This window comes from Capra hircus, chromosome 21, assembly GCF_001704415.2.
Source record: "Capra hircus breed San Clemente chromosome 21, ASM170441v1, whole genome shotgun sequence".
In the NCBI taxonomy this organism is placed as follows: domain Eukaryota; kingdom Metazoa; phylum Chordata; class Mammalia; order Artiodactyla; family Bovidae; genus Capra; species Capra hircus.
The window spans coordinates 1,532,445-1,556,910 of NC_030828.1; the positions used below are offsets into that span (position 1 = coordinate 1,532,445).

Here is a 24,466-nt window from a genome sequence, read left to right on the forward strand (position 1 = left end):
GAAAACAAGACCAATAACCAACAGAAAAACCAGTCAAAAGACCCTGAAGTGAATCAGTAGATGAGCACTTTTAAAACAGATATTATAAATACGATCAAGGATTCAAAAGGATATATGAAAATGAAACTTTTAGAAATACAAAATAATGTATATAAATATATAATATTTACTTAAATATATAAATCATCTCAAAGTATTTGACACTGCAGGGGGAAAAAAACAAGACAAAGTAAGTGGAAGCAGAGAGAGACAAAAAAAGAAGTAAAAATGTTAATGATCAAACATTATACATGTAACCAGAGTCCCTGGAAAACAATGCAGAAGGAAGAGAAGTTACTTCAAAAAAATACTCGTGAAGAAATAATGACTGACACTTTTCCAAATTTGATGGAAGCATAAGCACACAGACCAAAACAAACAGACAAGCAAAAAACACACATATACCCAAAGTCAATAAATCTTAAGCAAGATAAACACAAAGAAAATCAGGGATAAAGAGAAAATCTTAAAAGAGACGCCAGAGGGGGTGGAAAAGACTTTATGAACAGGGGAAGAAACTTTAGTCTAACCACAGACTTCTCATCAGAAACAAATGCGGAAAAAAAAATGTCAACCTAGAGTTATGTATCAAGTGATAAATATTCTTCAAAATGTTAAGATAAACCATTATATATAGACTAGAATGGCTACATCAAAAAGACTGAGAGTCCCAAATGCTGATAAGAATGTAGAGCAACTGGAAATTTGTAATTGTTGGTAAGAGTGTAAAACAAAACAACCAATTTGGGGAAGCCAAGACAAGCTATCCTGGCCAATCTCTGCCCAAAGTACAGCTTCATAAGCAAAATAAATAACTGCAGATGTTTGAAGTACACTAAGTTTGGGGTGATCTGTTATGTACCAACAGATAACCAGAAAAATATCCTAAATTTAGTTGTGTAATACACTAAATTAATAATTATGCATTTCATAAGTTCTAGTTAACTGTATATTATGAAATTAAGGATGAGATATTCTAACATCTGCAACTTATTGAGTTAGCAAAAAAGTTCATTTGGAGTTTTCTATAAAATGTTATGGAAAATCCCTAACTTTTTGGTCAAAACAAAACTTTGAAAAGCATCCACAAAAAAAAAAAAAAGAAATAAAACAAGTTAACAGATAGATAGATATGAGACATTAAATAAAGTAAAATATTAAGTATAGAACTACATTCTACAATTATTTCATACCTGTGTAAGTTTGAAAATTTTCCTAATAAAATTTTTACAAGTGAAATAAAAACATTTTCATACAAATAGAAGCTGAAAGGTTTTTTCTGGCCAACAGACTTAGTGCTCTAGAAATTTTTTTATTTTTTCAAGTAGAAGGAAAATAATATCAGATAGAAATTTGGGTTCATGAAAAAAATCTACACAAAAGAAATGAAATGAAAACATGAACAAAAGAGCAAAGAATATTGCTCCTGGTTTTTAAACTTCTTTATGTAACAGCTGACTATTTGAGGAAATAATCAGAAATTCTACGGTGGAAATTTATAGCTTACATAAAAGCAAAACAGAAGATTAAAATGGCAAAAAATGATGAAGAAAGGCAAACGAATTTATAATGTTCTCAAATTCCTGTACTCTAAGAGGTCTTATTTTAATGGCAGACTGAGATAAACTAAGGTGCATACTGTAAATACTAGTGCAACCAACTGGGGAAAAAACAGAGATACAAGCTAATAGTGGAGATAAAACAGACTTCTAAATAATGCTTCATCCAAAAGAAAGCAGGAAGTGGGGGAGGGAAGTAGTATAAATAACACAACTAAAAAACAAACAGTAACCTGATACTCTTAAACTCAACCATATTGACAATTACAATAAATATAAATGGATCAAAAACTCAAAAAGCAGAGATTGTAAACAATCAAAAAGGATGATAAAAGACATATTAAATATGTCTTTAAAACTATAAAAGACATATTAAATATAATGGCATATAAGTTGAAAGTAAAGAAACAGAAACATGTAAACACGAATCATAAGAAAGGAGGAGTAGCTATATTAACACCAGACAAAGCAGACTTCAGGCCAAGGGACATTACCAAGAGAAGAGACATTTCTTAGTGATAAAGAATCAGTCCATCAAGGAGAGGTAACAGTCCTCAATGTGAATGCACCGAACAACAGAACTTGAAAACAGATGGAACAAAAAGGAACAGAACTGGAAGAAAACATAGCAGGTTCACAATCACAGTTAAACATTTCAACACTACTCTCTTCTTAATCAGGGCGTCCCTGAGAGCTCAGTTGGTAAAGAATCTGCCTGCAATGCAGGAGACCTGGGTTCAACCTCTGGATTGGGAAGATCCCCTGGATAAGGGAACGGCTAACCTGCTCCAGCATTCTGGCCTGGAGAATTCCACAGACTACAGTCCACGGGGTCACAAAGACTGGGACACGACTGAGCGACTTCATTTTCACTAATTTAATAAAATAAGTACCCTGCCCCCAAATCAGTAATGATATAGAACACATGCCTGTCTAAAAAAGAACTTGTAGCCTGAAAAGAAAAAGAATGAAAATAGTTGGATATTCACAAAAAGACATACACATGGCCAATAAATATATGAAAACTTCAATATCATTAATCAGGGAAATGCAAATTAAAATAACAATGACACTTCATACCCATTATATGACAATTACTTTTTAAAAATAACATTAGCAAGGTATTAGCAAAGATGTGAAGAAGTTGGAATCCTTGTGGGAAGGTAAAACAGTACAACCGCTATGGAAAATGGTATATTGGTTTTCAAAATAATTAAACATAGAATTACCATATGACGCAGCAATTCCATTCCTAGCTATATAACCAAAAGAAACGAAAGCAGGGACTCTGAAGAGATTTTTACACCCCATGTTTATAGTAGCACTATTCACAATAGCCATAGGAAGGAAGGAACTCAAGTCTCAATGAATGAATGATTAAACAAAATGCAGTATATAGACATAATGGATATTATTCAGCTTTGAAATAGAAATTCTGATATATGATGTAACATGGGTCAACCTTGAGAACGTCATGCTAACTGGAATAAACCAAAAGCAAAAAAAAGAACATCGTATGATTCCACTTACACGAGTACCTACAACAGCCAAATTCAGTCTGAAAGTAGAAGAGAGGCTGGAGGGAGGGGAAGAAATTAGCTGGTTACTGTTTAATGGGGACAGAGTTTCAGTTCGGAATGACAAACAAGTTTCAAAAATGGGTTAAGAGTGATGGTCGCCCAATGTGAGCGTACTTTATGCCACTGAACTGCACAATTAAAATGGTTAAAATTATAAATTTTATGTTATGCATATTTTATTACAGTTAAAGAGAAATTGCAATGGGATACCACTACACACCCATCAGTGTCTGCAATTTGAGAATATCAAATGTTGACAAGGATTTGGAAGAAATGGAACTCTAGTATGCTGCTGGTGAGAATGCATAATGGTATAACCATCTGGAAAGGTTCATCAGTTCTTTATAAATTTAAACATAAAACTAACATGAGCATACTAAGTTGCTTCAGTCATGTCCAACTCTTTGCGATCTTATGGATTGTGGCCTACCAGGCTCCTCTGTCCATGCAATTCCCCAGGCAAGAATACCTGAGTGGACTGCCATACCTCCTCCAGGGGATCTTCCCAACCCAACTATCGAACCCACATCTCTTATGTCTCCTGCGCTGGCAGGCAGGTTACCACCAGCACCACCTAGGAAGCACATGACTCAGTAATTCCAGTTTAAGGCCTTTAACTCTGAGGAATGAAAACATGTTCACGTACCAAAAGACACACATGTGCAAAGAGGACCTTTATTCACAACAGCCTGAAACTGGAAAATATGCAAATATTCACTAGATAAATAAATAAATACACGTTGTACAGCCATATTGTATTTAACAAAAAAAATCAGTGATAAAATACAAAGTAGAGACATCTCAATTATCTGTAGTCATGTGGGTATGTGATAGCATACACAGATTTGCTGCAATTATTAAAAAGTACTGTTCAACTCCATTCTGTCAGTTGTTCTAGCCAAAACCTCAGTGTCACCTTTTACTTCTCCCTTTATTCCACACTTAAATCTGACTCATCACCAAATCCTACAGACTAGAGCTTCAACACGTATCAGTGATTCAACCTATTCTCACCAACCTCATCAGCCTCACCCTGTCCAAGCCCCCATCATCACCTCTTAACGTGTATTCCTGTAGTAGCCTATCAACTGGCCTCCTGATTCTGCCCTTCTCTTTCAATCTACACTAACCATGGCAGCCAGAGGGATCTTCTGACATAAGTCAGAACTTTCCACTCTACTCAAAAACTTTCAAGGGCTTCCCATCTCACTCAAAAGTAAGCTTCAAACCCCTTATTATGACCAAATGCTATGTGCCCTACATTCCCCTTTCTGACTTGATCGCCATCATTTACCTTTCTACAGCCACACCGGCCACCTTGCAGTTTCTCAAACAAACCAGGCACTCTCCCACCTCACTGTTCCCTTATGCACTACCCTCTGTGTCTGAAATGCTCTTCCCTCAGTTATCCATATGGCTAGCTTTCTCATCCCCTTCAGTTCTTTACTCAAATCACCATCTCACTGAGATTTTCTCTGGTCATACTAAAGTTTGCATTGCCCCCTGCATGCTCAAATATTTCATCTCCCACTCCTTTTTCTCCTCAGAAGTACAATATACTGCAACTGCATACAAACTGCAACATACAATATATTCTACATATCTTGTTTTTGCTGTTTCCCTACTAAGCAAAAGTCCATCAAAACAGGAGCTTTGGTGGGTTTTGTACACTGCTGTCTCTACTAGCATCTAGAAAAATGCCCATGACACAACAGGTGCTTAAAAAATATTTGCTAAATGAGGTAGAGATGCACATGTAATCATTCACAGGGAAAAGATTTCTATAATAAATGGCTAAGAAGCAGGGGAGGAACCAAGTTGTACAGAAAACAAATACACAAGCAATCAACAATTTGAAAATAAAATTTTAGAACTTTCATTAGTAATTCAATATCAAAAAGAATGAATCTTAGAAATATAAACAAAATACATTTCTTTCTGAACAGAAGTGTCAAATGGGTACAACGAAAACTACAAAACACAAAAAATTAAAGACCTAAATAAACAGAAAGACATTCCATGTTCATGAATTGAAAAATATTAATGCAAGAAAACTCCTTAAAGACATCAAGAGATTCAACACAAATTTTATCAAAATCCTGGCTCCCCTTTTAGCAGAAATTGACAACCTAACTCTAAAATTCACACAGAAATTCAGAGAATGCAGATAGCCAAGAGAGGAGCCAAGTGTGAATATTCACATTTTTCAACTTTAAAATTTACTACAAATCTACAGCAATCAAGAATGTGTGTGAATGGCTTAAGAACAGACATAATGGATGGAAGACAATTCAGAGTCTAGAAATACACTCTTACATTTATGGCCAACTGATTTTCAACAAGGGTGCCAAGACAATTCAGTGGAAAAGAACAGGTTTTTCAACAAATGGTTTTGGGACAACAGGATATCTACATAGAAAAAAATATAGTTGGACCCTTACTTCATATAACATCATACACAAAAATTAACTCAAAACAGATGACAAACAAAAATGTAAGAACTAAGACTACAAAACTCTCAGAAGCAAACAGGTATAAATCTGCATGGCCTTGGTTAGGCAATGGTTTCTTAAATAACACCAAAGACATCAAAAGAAAAACAGTAAACTGGACTTAACTTGTATGCCTCAGAGGGGAAAAAAAAACATGAAACTGAAAAAACAACTTTGGGGGGGGGGTGGAAATACTTAGAAATCATGTATCTGATAAGGGACATGCATCCAGAACAATAAAAAGAAAAATGACCCAATTTTAAAATAGCAAAGGATCTAAACAGATCTCCAGAGATGGATAATCAGTACAAATATTAGTTATCTGAGCGTGCACGCGTGCTAAGTCACTTCAGTCGTGTCCAACTCTTTGTGACCCTATGGACCATATCCCACCAGGCTCCTCTGACATGGGATTTTCCAGGCAAGAATACTGGAGTGGGTTGCCATGCCCTGCTCCAGGTGGCATTCCGATCCAGGGATTGAACCTGTGCCTCGTACATCTCTTACACTGGCAGGCAGATTCCTTACTACTAGTGTCACTTGGTAGGCTCTGCTAGTCATTTAGCAAATGCGAATCAAAATCACAGATACCTTCACATCCACAAGACAACTGGTTTGGCAGGGAAGTAATTACAAATGAACTCTCATGCATTACTAATGCAACTGTAAAATAGTGCAGCCACTTTGGAAAAAGAGTTTGGCAGTTCCTTGAAATGTTAAACACAGTTAAGTCCAAAGAGTTTCACTCCTAGTTATGTACTCAAGAAAATGAATATGTATGTCCACATAAAAGCTTATATGTGAATATTCATAACGATTCATAATAAAAAAATGGAAACAATCCAAAATTATAGATGACTGAATAACCATGACTGTGTATACTCATACAATGCAGTATTAATGAACCTTCAGAATATCATTTAAGTAAAGGAAGCCATACACAAACATATGTGTTTACAATTCCATTTATATGAAATATCCAGAAAAGGGAACCCACAAAGAAAGAAAGACATCTCGTGACTGCCAGGGGCTGGTGGAAAGAATGGCGAATGACAGCTATAGGGCTTCTCTTGGGGACAATTAGAATGTTTAAAACTTATAGATGACGGTGACAGCTGCCAATTGAATATTCTAAAACCCACTATAAAGGGTAGATTTTATGGCACATGAATTATATCTCAAAAGTTGGAAATTACATAAGGTATATGGAATTATTTTTATAAACCACTACAAATACCTGTACTTACAGTTACATTTGTTTGGTATTCACCAGGTGTTGTGATGCTTTTCTACACTTAAATTTAACAACTGTTCAGTTTTGGAACTGGCTAATAAAAAGTAAGGAAGAGGAAACTAACTGTTTTGTACTTTTAAAGTTACATATTACTTTTTGTATTTCCTTACTCTCAAAAATAATTCTATACACCAATATTTGACGGGATGCACAACCAACCATGAAATATTAAAGAGCTCTCTAGAAATGTTAAAGTGCTAGAAGTTCTGATTCTATTATTTACAGGAATAACCTACTATTTAGAATTGAGGCCATGCTGGCAAATCTAAGTTTTATAGAGTGACATTTATAATACAGGAGTAGAATTTCAGATCAAAATCACAGAACTGGAAGAGAACTGAACTCTCTAATGTGACCCCTGACCCTCCCCACCATCTGGGTTCTGTGAACATTTCCAAAAGTAAATAAACTATGCTTATTTACCTAGCTGAATAACTATAAAAGGTGAACAAAACTCATGATCTGCCAACATTAAAATGCCATCTCACCAATGTTTCATTTCAGTTCAGTTGCTCAGACATGTCCGACTCTGTGACCCCATGAATTGCAGCACGCCAGGCCTCCCTGTCCATCACCAACTCCATCACCATGGAGTTCGCTCAAACTCATGTCCATCGAGTTGGTGATGCCATCCAGCCATCTCATCCTCTGTCGTCCCCTTCTCCTCCTGCCCCCAATCCCTCCCAGCATTAATCTTTTCCCAAAGTGTTTATTATGTGACTTATTAGCAGTGAGAGAATCTTATCTTAGTGTAGATGCCAAATGTCATTTACAGAGACCCTTAAGAAATTACCAAAATTATTTCAATTTCCTAGCTTTTAATGATAAATCACTTATACCAGTCAAAAATTCCATATTCTGAAAACAGAAGCAAATGTGCCACACACATAGTGCAAATGACTTATTATTCTGAAATCTTCATCTGCACAACTGAGTTCAATCTTACGTAGAACGTAATCTAAAATAAAACCAAGAATCACATTAGTATTCAGCACACAGACAAAAAATATTCATAATGCAATATACCAGAAGAACTAAAGGTAGGTGGGTTTTCCCTGAAATTATCATGAACACATACTTTCAGTTTATTACATTTCACTTATCAAATGTAGCAACTAAACTCCTAATATCTAAATTAAGAATAACAGAAGACCATTAGCTTCTAATTTAACTTCAAAGTGCTTTCAAAATTTCACGAAATATAATTTTAAGTGAACTAGACTGTATCTATTAAAAAAAACAGAACATTGTATTTCTAAAGACCATCTCTACTTGAAGGACGTAAGATTAAACACTGAGCACATTTAATCATCTATTAATGTAGGGTAAAATACTTGACTGCAGCCTAATTACAAATTTTCTTTTGAGCAGTTATTGTAATATTTCTCTAATTGGAGGGGAAAAAATGCAATTTTGATCAATCAGTATACAAACATTCATTCATCCAACACTCACAAATGCCTGAATTTGCAATTTTAAAAAAATTGATTTTTCTCACTGAATCTTCACTTCAAAAGAATTGTTTAGTATCAGATGAGTTAAGTACTTACTGAGGAGAAGCAGAATTCAATCACCGTACCATACAAGAAAGCCCTATACTAGTAAATACAACAAGATTCTCAAGGAAGGTTCCCTGAGTAATATTTAAGCTGAGCACAAAAGGATGGATAAAAATTGCTGCTGCTCTGCTGCTAAGTTGCTTCAGTTGTGTACGGACTCTGTGTGATCCCATAGATGGCAGCCCACCAGGCTCCCCGGGCCCTGGGATTTTCAAGGCAAAAACACTGGAGTGGGTTGCCATTTCCTTCTCCAATGCATGAAAGTGAAAAGTGAAAGTGAAGTCATTCAGTCGTGTCCAACTCTTAGCAACCCCATAGACTGCAGCCTACCAGGCTCCTCCATCCATGGGATTTTCCAGGTAAGAGTACTGGAGTAGGGTGCCACTGCCTAGCTAACTGTATACTCAGTTCATTCAGTCGCTCAGTCATGTGCAACTCTTTGTAACCCCATGTACTGCAACACGCCAGGCTTCCCTGTCCAGCACCAACTCCCAGAGCTTGTTCAAACTCACATCCATCGAGTCAATGATGCCATGCAACCATCTCATCCTCTATCATCCCTTTCTCCTCCTGCCTTCAGTCTTTCCCAGCATCAAGATCTTTGCCAATGAGTCAGCTCTTTGCTCAGGTGGACAAAATATTGAAGCGTCAATTTCAGCATCAGACTTTCCAATGAATATTCAGGACTGATTTCCTATAGGATGGGCTGGTTTGATCTTCTTGCTGTGCAAGGGACTCTCAAGAGTCTTCTCCAACACTACAGTTCAAAGCATCAATTCTTCAGCGCTCAGGTATCTTCATGGTCCAACTCTCACATCCATACATGACTACTGGAAAAACCACAGCTTATATGAACCTTTGTCGGTAACGTCTGCTTTTTAATATGCTGTCTAGGTTGTTCATAGCTTTTCTTCCAAAGAGCAAGCATCTTTTAATTTTATGGCTGCAGTCACCATCTGCAGTGATTCTAGAGCCCAAGAAAATAAAGTCTGTAATTGTTTCCCTTCTTTCCCCATCTATGAGCTATGAAATGATGGGACCAGATGCCATGATCTTCATTTTTGAATGCTGAGTTTTAAACCAGCTTTTTCACGCTCCTATTCTTTCATCAAGAGGCTCTTTAGTTCTTCACTTTCTGCCATAAGGGTGGTGTCATCTGCATATCTGAGTTTATTAATATTTCTCCCTGCAATCTTGATTCCAGCTTGTGCTTCATCCACACCAGCATTCCACATGATGTACTCTGCATATAAGTTAAATAAGCAGGGCAACAATATACAGCCTTGACGTACTCCTTTTCCTATTTGGAACCAGGCTGTTGTTCCATGTCCAGTTCTAACTGTTGCTTCTTGACCTGCACACAGGTTTCTCAGGAAGCAGGTAAGATGGTGAGGTATCCCCATCTCTTGAAGAATCTTCCACAGTTTGCTGTGATCCAAAGAGTCAAAGGCTTTATCATAGTAAATGAAGCAGAAGTGGATGTTTTTCTGAAACTCTCTTGCTTTTTCAATGATCTAACTGATACTGGCAATTGGATCTGGTTCCTCTGCCTTTTCTAAATCCAGCTTGAACATCTGGAAGTTCTCAGTTCATGTATTGTTGAAGCCTGGCTTGGAGAATTTTGAGCATTACTTTGCTATCATGTGAGATGAGTGCAACTATGCAGTAGTTTGAACATTCTTTGGCATTGCCTTTCTTTGGGATTGGAATGAAAACTGACCTTTTCCAGTTTTGTGGCCACTGCTGAGTTTTCCAAATTTGCTGGCATATTGAGTGCAGAGCTTTCACAGCATTATCTTTGAGGATTTGAAATAGCTCAGCTAGTATTTCATCACCTCCACTACCTTTGTTCGTAGTGATGCTTCCTAAGGCCAACTTTACTTTACATTCCACGATGTGTGGCTCTAGGTGAGATCAGACCATCGTCATTATCCGGGTCATGAAGATCTTTTTTGTACAGTTCTTCTGTGTATTCTTGCCACCTCTTCTTAATATCTTCTGCTTCTGTTAGGTCCACAGCATTTCTGTCCTTTATTGTGCCCATCTTTGCATGAAATGTTCCCTTGGTATCTCTAATTTTCTTGAAGAGATCTCTAGTCTTTCCCATTCTATTGTTTTCCTCTATTTCTTCGCACTGATCACTGAGGAAGGCTCTCTTATCTCTCCTTGCTATTCTTTGGAAATCTGCATTCAGATTGGTATATCTTTCTTTTTCTCCTTTGCCTTTCGCTTCTCTTTTCTCAGCTATTTGTAAGGCCTCCTCGGACAACCATTTCGCCTTTTAGCATTTCTTCTCGGGAATGATTTTGATCACCACCTCCGGTACAAATCACTAACCTTCGTCCACAGTTCTTCAGGCACTTATCTATCAGATATAATAGCTTGAACCTATTTGTCAATTCTACTGTATAATCATAAGGGATCTGATTTAGGTCATATCTGAATGGTATAGTGGTCTTCCCTACTTTTTTCAATTGAAATCTGAATTTTGCAGTAAGGAATTCATGATCTGAGCCACAGTCAGCTCCTCGTCTTGTTTTGGTGACTGTATAGAGCTTCTCCATCTCCGGCTGCAAAAAATATAATCAATCTGATTTCAGTGTTGTGCATTTGTTGACGTCCATGTGTAGAGCCTTCTCTTGTGTTGTTTGAAGAGAGTGTTTGCTATAACCAATGCGTTCTCTTGGCAAAACTGTTAGCCTTTGCCCTGCTCCATTTTGTACTCCAAGGCCAAGCTTGCTTGTTACTCCAGGTGTCTTTTGACGTCTTAATTTTTCATTCCAGTTAGTTCTAGAAGGTCTTGTAGGTTTTCATAGAACCATTCAACTTTAGCTTCTTTGGCATTAGTGGTTGGGGCATAGAGTTGGATTACTATGAAACCGAATGATTTGCCTTGGAAATGAACAGAGATCATTCTGTCGTTTTTGAGACTGCACCCAAGTCCTGCATTTCACACTCTTTTTGTTGACTATGAGAGCTACTCTACTTCTTCTAAGGGATTCTTGCCCACAGTATAAGCAGACCGAAATGCACTGGGCAAAAGGTTTGCAACAAGGAGATTGGATAGCTCAAAAAACTGAATACAGGCCAATACTGTTAGATGGTTCTAAAAAAGGAGAATGTGAGTCAAACCTGAGGAAGCAGAGAGAATCCAGATCTCACGGTACCTTATAGATCAATTAAGGATTCCCATTTTATTCTAAAAGCAGCAGAAAGTCACAAAATAATTTTAAACAGTAACAAAATAAGACTTGTATTTTTAAAAGATCACTGGAGAAAGAATCAGTTGCTTACAATAATCTAAAAGAGTTACAAACTATTAGTAGTGATGAGAGGTCCCCCAAGTTAATGGCTACAAAATCAACACCACCAATGATCAAATGTAATAAAAGAAAAAAATCCTAAATATGCATAGACCAAATATCTAGGAATAAATTCAATACAGTATAAAAAGAATTTATAAAGAAAACTGTAAAACTCATAACAAATAAATGGCAATGTATACTATGTCAATTCTCAAGTTAATACTCAATGCATTTCCCAATAATATCCCCAAAGAAACTTGATACACTGGGTTTAAATACTTATGGAATATTTTATGCCATATATATTCCATATATATATTTCATATACATTATTCCATATATATATTTCATATATTATTCCATATATATTATTCCATATATTTCATATACATTATTCCACATATATATTTCATATATTATTCCATACGTATTTCATATATATTGTATGTTATGGATTATGAAAGAATGAAAGTCTAAGAAAAATAATTCTGAAAATAAAAGAGTAAGTTCTGACTCACAGATTTCAAAGCTTAATATAAAGTTATTTGAAACAAAGTAATACAGTAACAGTGCTTAAAGAAAATAAAATAAAGAAATTAAAACCAAACCCAAACATTTGGTAGCTGATACAGGTGATACTAAAGAAAATAATGAGGAAAGGATCCAATGCTTAATGCTGATGCTAGTTTTTCATACAAAAAAAAAAACCCCCAATTCCTAACTTCCCCCCAGACTGACCTAAATGCAAAAAGATAAATAACAAAAACCTCTCAATGATCAGCAGACATTAAAATTAAAATTTTAAATTAAATTTAAAAATTACAATCTAATAAAAACAGAAATCATAAGACTCATGAGCTTCAATTGAAAAACTGAAATATTATATCCCAGAAGAGAATATCACAATGGATAGTAAGTACCATTTTCTATGTTATTATTACTCTAATGACTAACCTTAACTCTCTTGGCTGCATTATAAATTAAGAATGCTGGATGAGATGATCCCCAAGATCCTTTATAACATAAGTGTTGTATAACAGTATCTTTTTTCCTTTTAAAACATTAATTCAGGAAACATTTAAAACACATAGTAATAAACTTCATATCCATATATCCAGCACCCAGAATTAATAACTCAGGCAAATGAAAATTAAAATGAGATATCATTTCACACCCTTCAAATCTGCAAAAATGTTAAAATCTGACAATTTCAAGTATAGGCTAGGACATTAGAAAAAGTAATGTCCATACACTGCTGATAAGCATATACTGACATTTTAGAGAACTTAGCAACATCTAGTGAAGTTAAAGATATTCACAATCTATTTCCCAGCAATTTCACTTCCACGAGTCTTTCTATAAAGAAATACATGCAAAGAAATGTGTACAAATGATCACTGCAGCATTGCAACAGAAAAGGAAACAACTCAAATATCCATTAACAGTGAGACACACATATTTGATATATTGTACAATGGAGTACTATACAGCAGTTAAAAACTAAACTAGAGCTACATGTATCAACATGCATATGCCAAAAAATAGTAAAAAGAAAAAAAAACTGAAAGATACACACAATATCACTTCACAAAAATTTTAAAACACAAAATCCAATACCACATATATCATTCACAGATACAAGTACATATATACAGCAAAAGTATAAACAAGGGTATGAAATTCAAGAACCCCGGAATCATTATTACCTTAGGTAAAGAGAATTAATAGGACTTGGGCATGAGGTGGCTACAAGTGAATATGTAAGACTGCATTTGTTTCTCAAAGGATCAAAATTTGCATAATTTATAGTTCTGAGTGGTGACTAAATGAGTATTTGCTATATTATTTACTCTGTTTCAAATGTTTTTAATTAAAATATACATACATGTTTTAAAAAGAAGAAAGTGAACATATAATATCCAAGCTGAAAATTACCTGGGAGATCACCTAATCCAACCTGTTTCCTTTATAAAAAAGAACTAAGGAAAGATGTCAGAGTAAGAAAACAAAATGAATACTACTGTAAATTATTGCCATTTTAAACACAGTAGGTAGCTAAACAAGCACATACAGGAATTAGATCTTAATTGTTTGAAAGAAAACCTTAGTAGGCTAAAGAGTGATCAGCTCCAATTTGTCAAAATCTGGTGCACGCACACACACACCCCTTCCTAGAAATGCCTTGTCAATTCAGGGCATGCATAGGCAGTGAAGTGGGTCTCTGGCCCAAGCCCAGGCTGACTTCTAGCTCATCTTTACTTAAAAGTATTAAAAGTTCTGAAGCCTAGAGTTCATTAGTCCCAAGAGCTATCTAAAAGTAGTCCTGAACTAACTATAAGGCAGTTCATTTATCCAATACTTACAAATATCTAAAAGATTACATGAAGAAAACAGAGACAGCAAGTATTTACTGTTCATGTCGAATTTTAAATCCATAAGTAAATAAATCATTTAATTTTAGCTGAGATATGTGACCTGCCTATTTTCCAACTGAGAACCATCTATTTTTAAATTCACCCCTCCCTACCTTTCATCTATCCAAAAGATCAAAGAGGAATTTTGAGAGGGAGGGAGTAGACTGGCTCTTCATTGAGTTAAGTGAAACCTAAGATTTCGCTTTTTCATTTTGAAGATAATCTGAAATATACTACACTGGGTAATAGTTAAATTTAAAGACACAGAAGACTTTAAATGCAGAAATCTAGTTTTATGTATATAGAAGTCTAACATCAGTTCAGCTTTTCTATTACACTTAAGTGTTCTCAATTTCAACATTATATCAACTTTTAAGAAGCAGTTCCATTTTAACAAGCACACTATACCCCTATGTTAGCTACCAATTTTATCCATTTAATTTTCTATTTTCCTTTTCTATCATTTAAACATGTTTAATATGCCCTAGTCCATTTCAGCTGCTTATTTAACAAAATATCATAGACTGGATGGTGTATAAACAACAGAAATTTATTTCTCACAGTTCTGGAGCCAGGAAGTCCAAGTTAAAGCACCAACAGATTTGATATCTGGCGAGAATCAGCTTCCTGCTTCATAGATGATGGTCTGGCTATATCCTCACATGACAGAAAAAGGGAAGGAGCTCTTTGGAGTTTTTCAAAGGGCACTAATTCCATCAGAAGGGCTCCATTCTGAAAACCTTATCACCTCCCAAAGGCCTCCACCACTTAATGCCATCACAATGGCAGCAGGTTAGGAGGGGTGTTAGGATTTCCATATATGAATGGGGGGTGGGGGGTGCTACAGAAACTCTCTCACAACCACAGCAAAATGTAAGAAAAATTTAATATGAATGAGGCAGCTTCACTAATTAGGAAAGCATCTCATTTCTAAAGAGCACTACATTTGGATTATCTTTAACAGCATAGTTTTCCATCATCAACACAGAATACAACTCACCTCAGAAAACTAGGAAAGAAAAATTTTATCTAATTACTCTTTGTATGAAATAGGGTTTATCAATCAGTATACATGTCAAATGTAACAGCTGCTCAAAAGACACCTTTTGTTTTTAATTCTCAAAACAAAAACTTATTAGCAGAGGTAAATATTTAGTATCCTTATTCATGGCGCACCATAAGGTTATCAATACTGACAAATACACACAAGGCACAATAAACAGAATTCCTAAAAAAAAAAAATACTAAGGTAATAAGCTGGAAATTAACCTGTATTTCTCCCTGTGACCTATTAGCTCTATATCGAAAACAATGCTGAGCGTCTCACCCTTTCCCTTCTGAAGAACAGAACTATGCTTTACATATAAGAGATTAAGAAAGTATTTTTTGGAAAGTATGAGGAAATTCCTGTAGTGGCATCTGCAGTGCTAGAGCAATCATCCGAGAGGAAAATAACATCACTTTTATAAAAGGGTGCTAGAGAGTACAAAGAAGTGACAAAATGTGACACCTGTCCATACAGAGTGCTACACACATAATCATTATTATTATTCTCTGTACTGTCTGTATGTTTAATTTGGAAGGAACATTCAGGGTTTACTCTGCATCACAAAGAATATAAAATAAATGAGTCAGCATAATGGCTAGATCTCACAAGGGCAATTTTTTTTTAACTGAAAAAGAGTTGCTTTACAGTATTGCACTGGTTTCTATCAAACATCAACACGAATCAGCCACAGGTTGACCCATGCCCCTCCTACTTGAATGTTTTAAAACAGGGTAAAAACTCATCTGCATGGGCTAAATACCTCCCCATTCCAGCCCTGTAGGTTGTTACAGAGCTCCTTTAGAGTTCCCTGAGTAACACAGCAAATTCCCATTGACTATGTATGGTAATAACGTTTCCACCTTACTCTCTCAGCCACATCTCCCACCCTTTCCTTCCCCACCCTATCCTCGAGCCCCGTGGGTAAGTCTGTTCTCAACATCTGTGTTTCCATTGCTGCTCTGCAAACAGGGTCATCAGTACCATCCTTCTAGATTTCAAATACATGCTTTAGTATACAATAACTGTTTTTCTCTTTCTGACTTACTTCACTCTGTATAATAGGCTCTAGGTTCATCTACCTCATTAGGACTGACTCAAATGTGTGCCTTTTTATGGCTGAGTAATGCAGGTCAGGAAGCAATAGTTAGAACTGGCCATGGAACAACAGACTGGTTTCAAACAGGAAAACGAGTACATCAGGGCTGTATAGTCACCCTGCTTATTTAACTTCTATGCAGAGTACATCCTGAGAAACACTGGACTGGAAGAAACACAAGCTGGAATCAAGATTGCTGGGAGAAATATCAAGAACCTCAGATATGCATATGACACCACCCTTATGGCAGAAAGTGAAGAGGAACTAAAAAGCCTCTTGATGAAAGTGAAAGAGGAGAGTGAACAAGTTGGCTTAAAGCTCAACATTCAGAAAACGAAGATCATGGCATCCGATCCCATCACTTCATGGGAAATAGATGGGGAAACAGTGAAAACAATGTCAGACTTTATTTTTGGGGGCTCCAAAATCACTGCAGATGGTGATTGCAGCCATGAAATTAAAAGACACTTACTCCTTGGAAGAAAAGTTATGACCAACCTAGATAGCATATTCAAAAGCAGAGACATTACTTTGCCAACAAAGGTCCATCTAGTCAAGGCTATGGTTTTTCCAGTGGTCATGTATAGATGTGAGAGTTGGACTGTGAAGAAAGCTGAGCTCTGAAGAATTGATGCTTTTGAACTGTGGTGTTGAAGAAGACTCTTGAGAGTCCCTTCGACTGCATGGAGATCCAACCAGTCCATTCTGAAGGAGATCAGCCCCGGGATTTCTTTGGAAGGAATGATGCTAAAGCTGAAATTCAGTACTTTGGCCACCTCATGCGAAGAGTTGACTCATTGGAAAAGACTGATGCTGGGAGGGATTGGGGGCAGGAGGAGAAGAGGACGACAGACGATGAGATGGCTGGATGGCATCACTGACTTGATGGACGTGAGTCTGAGTGAACTCCGGGAGTTGGTGATGGACAGGGAGGCCTGGCGTGCTGCGATTCATGGGGTCCAAAAGAGTCAGACACGACTGAGCGACTGAACTGAACTGAATATTCCATTGTATATAGGCACCACGGCTTCTTTATCCATTTATCTGTTGATGGCCATCTAGGTTGCTTCCACGTCCTAGCTACTGTAGACAGGGCTGCAATGAACACTGGGTCACCTGAGTCTTTTTTCAATTTTAGTTTCCTCAGCGTATATACCTAGTAGTGGGATTGCTGGGTCATACGGTTTTATTCCTAGTTTTTTAAGGAATCTCCACACTGTTCCCCATAGTGGCTGTATCAATTTGCATTCCCACCAACAGTGCAAGTTTTCTCCATACCCACTGTAGCATTTACTGTTTGTAGATTTCTTGATGAGAGCCATTCTGACAGGTCACAGGGGCAATTCTAAGAGTACCTTCTCACGTTCAAGAGGGAGGCTGCTGTCCACGTGCCACAACTACTGAGCCTGCACACTCCAGAGCCCACACATTGTAACGAGAGAAGCCACACAGCAATGAAGACCCAACACAATCAAACCAGAAACAAAAAAAGAGGGAAGCTGCTGAGGTCGAAGTCTATTAGAAACTTGAAATAGATAACTTGTTCCTTTTGATACAAGGAGACAAAAGTTATCAAATGAAAAATTATGGGTAAAGTACTGGCAGCATCTTCATTCAGCCTCTAGCTACATAATTCATGTGCAGTACTACTTTTCTTAAATGTGAAATTCTGAATTACTGAAATTATGTAAAAAGGCACACCTATTAAGAGCTAAAAAAGAGCTACAAGCCTACACACCACAAAGAGGTCAAAAAAAAGTTTCATGTTTTATTTCTGTAACATAAAGGGATCTGTGCTTGACTAACCTCAACTGATAGCAAAGGGTACAGAAGATCAACTTCTGGAACACAATGAGAGAAAAGTCACCACAGTATTCTCCACATTGGCTAGCCATGAGTTTCACTGAAAGAAGAGTTCTATGCTACTTGTGTAAGTGTTTAGAGCTCCTATACCGCCACCTTCGTGCTTTATTTGCGGCACAGATGCTGACTTTAATTAATGAAATCTTACATAGGATTATCTTCTACAATCCACATATGACAGAAGATTCTAGCAGATTTCCTAAAACTGAACTTCAGGAATAATCTTATCTAGTAAGATTCTAGGAAGATTGGAATAGGAAATGGCAACCCACTCCAGGATTCTTGCCTGGAAAATTCCATGGACAGAGGAACCTTGCAGGCTTCAGTCCAAAGGGTCGCTGAGAGGAAGGAGGACAGAACCACTCAACAAAGCACAGTAAGAGTCTGTCTCCAAAACTTTTTCTTTCAGGTCAACCTTATAATTCACTTGCTATTGTCACATCAACAAGAGAGGTCAAAAATAAAGCAAATTACAGAAGTGATTTGACTTTGGACTAACAATACTATTAAGATCTGCTGTTTATTTCTAAAGTATTACCAAATATAAAATAAATTCACATACTAAGTACTTCCCCAAATAATATTTCTATGGAAAGGTTAAAAATTTAAGTAGAGAAAACATGAAAATATACCAAGGTTCCAATAACCTATCCATTACTAGTCAACTTGTTTTCTCGGGCAAAACACTAACTCAGTCATAAGGTCAGTTTGTAGTTATGAATCTACTTTTTCGAGAATGATCTCATTTGAAAATCATAACCCTCAGAGACAAAGAAAGTAACACCTTTACTTGACAGGAGAGCCAAGCCTTTGAATGCTAAACGGCTTGTTCATACCCACTAGGAAATTAGAGAAGAATGAACCACGATCTTCTGACACCAAACTTAGTGTTTCTTCCTCCACATCAATGGTTCTCCACGGCTTCTGCTCACTGAACCTGTGGAGACTCTGAAGCACTTAGAATTTCATATATAATTTTACGATGTTCACAGTCACAAGACTTAGAATCAAGCAGTAATAACTGTCAGCTAAATTTCATGTGCAAAATGTAGTGGTCAAAAAAGAAAATACTAGCCTTATTTCTTTTTCAAATAGACCTATACTTAATGATCTTCTCTAAATTTCCTATCCATAATGCTATTTACATGTTAAAGATAAGAGATAACTTATATCAAAGCACTTTAAGTGACATTTCTGAGATTAAATGAAAAGTTAGCAAAGAAATTTATCATGTATTTATTAATAAGTCATCTCTATAAATCTGTTTAAATAGAATCTTTAAGTATTTCAAACATCACACATTTTGAACATAGGATATAGGCTTGTATATTAATACTACTTCCACTTACTATAATTTTTCTTTATTTCCTATATTAGAAGAAAAAGTCCCATTTCCTCCAGTAACTGCTATGGTCAGAAAAGGCATCTTGTTAAAGGTTGCTTTCTACTAACATCATGTATGTGTGCCGTCATACTGTCAACCCCATGGACTGTAGACAGCCAGCCTCCTCTGTCCATGGAACTCTCCGAGCAAGCATACTGGAGTGGGTTGCCACTTCCTATTCCAGGGCATCTTCCCGACCCGTTTCTTGGGCCTCCGGCACTGGCAGGCAGATTCTTTACCACTATGCCACTCGGGCAGCGATATTCTACTAATGGTATGATATCCTACTAATATTATAGAAAGCATGTAATTGCAAAAAGCGGGGTGAGTATTCTCAAAGCAAAGTTTAACACTCCTCCCAACAGATAGGACAAAACAGTACCATCGTGTGCAGAGTCCTAACTAGGGTCCAGAGGCTCAAAATGTGCCCTGGCTCTGCCACCTGGTGACTTAAAGAAAATCATTTTAAAGGTCTGCAATTCAATTTCCTCACGTATGAAGCAAGAATAGCCCCACTTAGGCCTACAATGGGCTTCCCTAATAGCTCAGTTGGTAAAGAATCCGCCTGCAATGCAGGAGACCCCGGTTCGATTCCTTGGTCGGGAAGATCCCCTAGAGAAGGGATAGGCTACCCACTCCAGTATTCTTGGGTTTCCCTTGTGGCTCAGCTGGTAAAGAAACCACCTGCAATGGGAGAGACCTGGGTTCAATCCCTGGGTTGGGAAGATCCCCTAGAGAAAGGAAAGGCTACTCACTCCAGTATTCTGGCCTGGAGAACTCCATGGACTGTATAGTCCATGGGGTCGCAAAAAGTCGGATACAACTTAGTGACTTTCACTTTCAGGCCTACAACTCCTATGAATTTATAACCAGATGACAGAATGACAATCATCTCAGAAAAATACCAGAGTATATACAGGCCAAAGTAAGTTTATTTTCTTTATACATATATATACACACACACTCACACACTATGTGCCAGATTGGAGTGGAGGATTGCCACTGAAATATGAAGAATCTAACATGTGACAGACAGTATATAAAGGGAGGAGTGCAGCAATATTCTTTAGAATAACAGCTGGGAGTAGGAGGCGTTGAGTCCACAGACCTGCCGAAGGATTAGAAAGGCACCAGGAGAATGTAGTTCCATTGTTTGACAAACTTTCACAAAACATGGTGTTATGCAGAGGATGTCACTAGGACTGCGCACTTTCAAAAAACAGAGACATAAGTCTTGTCTTTGTAGTCCTTACACCTAGCTCAGCTCAGAGTAGCCACAGTAGATGCCTAATAAATGTTAGCTAACTATTACTGATAACTAAGTCACCCACACTCTGGTAAACAACAGGAGTCCTTGCCCTTAAAGCCTGAGTTCAAAATCAGTGAGCAAGAAAAACAATGTAGAGGATAATATGCTAGAGTCCACTACAGATAAGGTGATTTAAAAACATTTAGAAAAACTGAGTAGGAAGACGTCAAAGGGTAATATTTCAATGTGCCTATGTGATGGGCATTTCACATACTTTAATCCTCACAACTCTAAGTTTCACCACCCCATTTTACAGATGACAAAACTTGCAGCTCAAAATTAAGTCACTTGTCAAGTGTCAGACAACTAGGAAAAGCCAGAATCAGAAGTAGGATCTAATTCCAAAGCTATTTTCACTATCCACACCATATTGTCTTTGGTTTTTATACTTTACATTTATAGTGGAGAGAGAGCACGGACTGCCAAAATCAGCCAAAGCTTTGTTGTCCTGAATCATCATGAAAAGAGCATCTAAGACTTTACACAAGCATTTTAACTGAAAAAACTTACTTCTGAAAATTTGTCTTCATAAAAATGAGAATATTAATTTTTTAATAGCTGCATATGTACTTAATATCATGTTTCTACATTTTGACCTATACAAGTACAGGTCTAAACAAAAAGGCAAAACATGACTGAAGAACATTACAAGTAATCATTTAGGAAAACAGAAACTTACTTGTAAGTACCATTTCAAGTACTCAGGTTGAAAAAAATTTAGGTTTTGATCCAAAGTTTTGGATTATTCCACTGACTGCATATTGAGAGAAACAATAAATTATTCCAAATATTTAAGGGGAGAGAGGACTGTTTTTGGAGGGGAGAGTAGAGGAGTCATTTAGAAACGATCTATAGTGTGGGGAATAAAACTGATTAAATGTTACATGTCAGAGACACCAGTTAGGTACCCAACAAATCCTGTTAAATGGACTGTGCAAGTGGGATAACAAAGTATCTTCCTTTCACTTCTGACTAACTACATAAGTTATTTTTTAAAACATGGGGAAAAAAACCCTGCAAACTTAAGAAATATGAAAGAAAAGCAGCTCATAAAACTTGTGAAAAAGAATTACAATACTGTAATTTGTTATCTCTGTAAAGCTAAAACTCCTCAGTAACCCAGCAATGTCAGAGGATGGTGTACATGTTCCTGACCACATTAATGCTAGTTAGCAAATACTGACACAGTAAGACTTTCATAGTTTACATTGTAATTTTATAAACAGACATCATTATTTCTTGAAGCCACCTCTTGTTTCTGTTCTGTCACGATAACCAGCTTAACGGGGTTCTGGTCATTCTTAGGGCTTTATCAGCACCATCATCAATATTCATTTCATTAAAAATGTGATAAGTAGCTCAGACTTACAAGCAGGATCTAATTCTAAAGTTATTTCCACTTCTTTTTATCTTCCTAAATTCTAAACTTTTTCACGTGGTTTACAAAACAATCTCTTAGGTAAGGGTACTTACTAGTCAAGAGGTGTGAGATAAACACTTCTCATCCTTCTTGTCCAATTTATTTGACATGATTTACTGGGTACTTCAAGTGCATTTCACCGGTAACTTTTTAAAAGATGCACTTCTGAAGTTTAGGTCATTTCCATTTCAACCTCCCTTCTCCGCGCGCTACCCCCCCCCCCCCGCCGCCGCCGCCAAAAATCTGGAGTAATTTCCTTTTTTCAACACTGCAGACAGTGGAATGATCCGAAATTATGGGTCATACCCGAATTCCCTTCTGATTGATGGAAGGTAACTTTGGACTATAAATCCCGTATGCCATTAGTTTACCTTTTCAGCAGCACTCTAACCACTTATAATACCAAACAGGCTTTGTAATTATTTTTTAACATGTTCACAGGATTGAAAAAAAAATTCGGACTAAATTATCTTTCAAGGATCCTAAAACTAACCAAACAGCGTCCATATTAAAATTACTTTTAACAATTTTATGGACTAAAACTAAAACGTCTGTCGCATTAACAGCAAAACCCTCCAACACCATTACGAGTCCCTTTTATTTTCACAACTGGAAAAAAAAAAGCGGGGGGGTGGGGCGGGGGGACTTGCAGGTTTGCATTTAATGTCTCCAACAAACCCAGTAGCTCAGGTTTAATTTCAGAATCGGATGAGTTCTGTGGACACAATCCTTGGGCTTGATTTACCACTTCATTCGCCCTCCCTCCCCAAGAGTCCACCCCCAAAAGAACCCCAACCCGCCAAAGCACACGTCTAAACATTTCTTCACCCGTAAGGCCCAAACCCCGAAAACGGCGAGAATTAGAGCTCCCCTAGGGCGGAGGAGGCCAGCCGACCCTTAGCCCGGGGACCCGGCCAGCGGGGCGAGCCCGCTCGGAGGAGGGCCACCTACCGACTGCCCGCACGCCCCGCCCCGGGCCCGCTCGCGTCCTCTCGGGCGACGAAACCCTCCCTCCGGCGGCGCCTAGCCAGAACTGACAGTCACGGCGGCCGCCGCGGCGGACAGAGGCCTAGTCCTGGCACCGGCCTCTCCAGACCGCGCGGCCCGCGCACCCGCCCCGGAGGCGGCGGGCGTCCCTGCCCTCGCCGGGGCCGGGCCCGCAGGGCACTCGGGCGGCCGCGGGGACAAAGGGGGCGCCGCCGGCCCGGGCCCGTCCTCCCCGGCGCAGGCCGTCCTCGGCCGCACTGACCTGTCGTCGCCCCCGCGCCTGGGCCGCGGCCCCAGCAGCAGCGGCCGCCTCTCTGGTCGTCGTCGCCCTCGCCCGCCGCCTCCGCCCGCCACCGCCTCGTTCCCTGTCGCTGCCGCCACCGCCGGCGCTCATGCGGGACCCGCGCTTCGTTCTCCGAAGTCCGAGACCGGGAAAGGGGGCGCAGCGGCCGCAGGAAGCCCCGCGCCCGTCGCCCGCCGCCCGCCGCCGCTCCGCCGCTGTCCGTCCGCACCGGGGGTCACAGGGCCCGCCTGCGGGGCTCGGAGGAGCCGAGGGAGGCGCCGCCGCCCGCGGGTACAGCGCCCGTCGGGAGAAGCGAAGCGCAAGTCGGCGCGGCGGCTGATGGCGAGCGCCCGAGCCGGCGGAGGGCTACGCAGAGGCGGGGTGCGCGAGCGAGCGGAGGGCGCTGTGTCTATGCTCCCGAGAAGGCGAGTCGGGCTCTATCGTCTCCTGCAGTCACCCCGAGCCGAGCGCCACCATCTTGGAAAAAACGCGGATCTCGCGGCCGCGGCGCAAGCCGGGAGGACTGGCTGGGCGGGCCGAGTATCCCGGCAGGCAGCGCGCACCGCCTGGCCCGGCGAGGGCTCCTGCCTGGACGCAGGGGCGCGGGGCGTGGCCGGGGCGCGCGCGGGAGGGCACCGCGCTCTGCTCCGCCCAAATCGTCGGCTCCGCCCCCCTCCTGCTTGCCGTCCTCGCAGCGCAAAGGCGGCTGGGAAAGGGAAGTGGCTCTCTGGCTGCTCCTCGCAGTCCTACCGGGGTCGGTCGCCATCTTTGCAGCGAGGAGAGAGGGCAGGTCCTCTTTCAAGCCCCTGCGGTCTGTTCCCTGACAGAAAGCAG

At 38.9% G+C, this 24,466-nt stretch overlaps 1 protein-coding gene across 5 annotated transcripts in view; it reads right to left on the reverse strand.

Annotated features, from left to right (window-relative positions):
• The window catches only part of UBE3A (ubiquitin protein ligase E3A), a 93,468-nt gene extending 69,579 nt beyond the window's left edge, over nucleotides 1-23,889 (reverse strand). For 3 of the 5 annotated variants that reach the window (XM_018066087.1, XM_018066088.1, XM_018066091.1), the window contains exon 1: nucleotides 23,612-23,889. The gene's annotated coding sequence lies outside the window, so the exon portion shown is untranslated. The remainder of the gene's footprint in view (nucleotides 1-23,611) is intronic. The other 2 variants (XM_018066090.1, XM_018066092.1) reach the window with 2 other exon arrangements.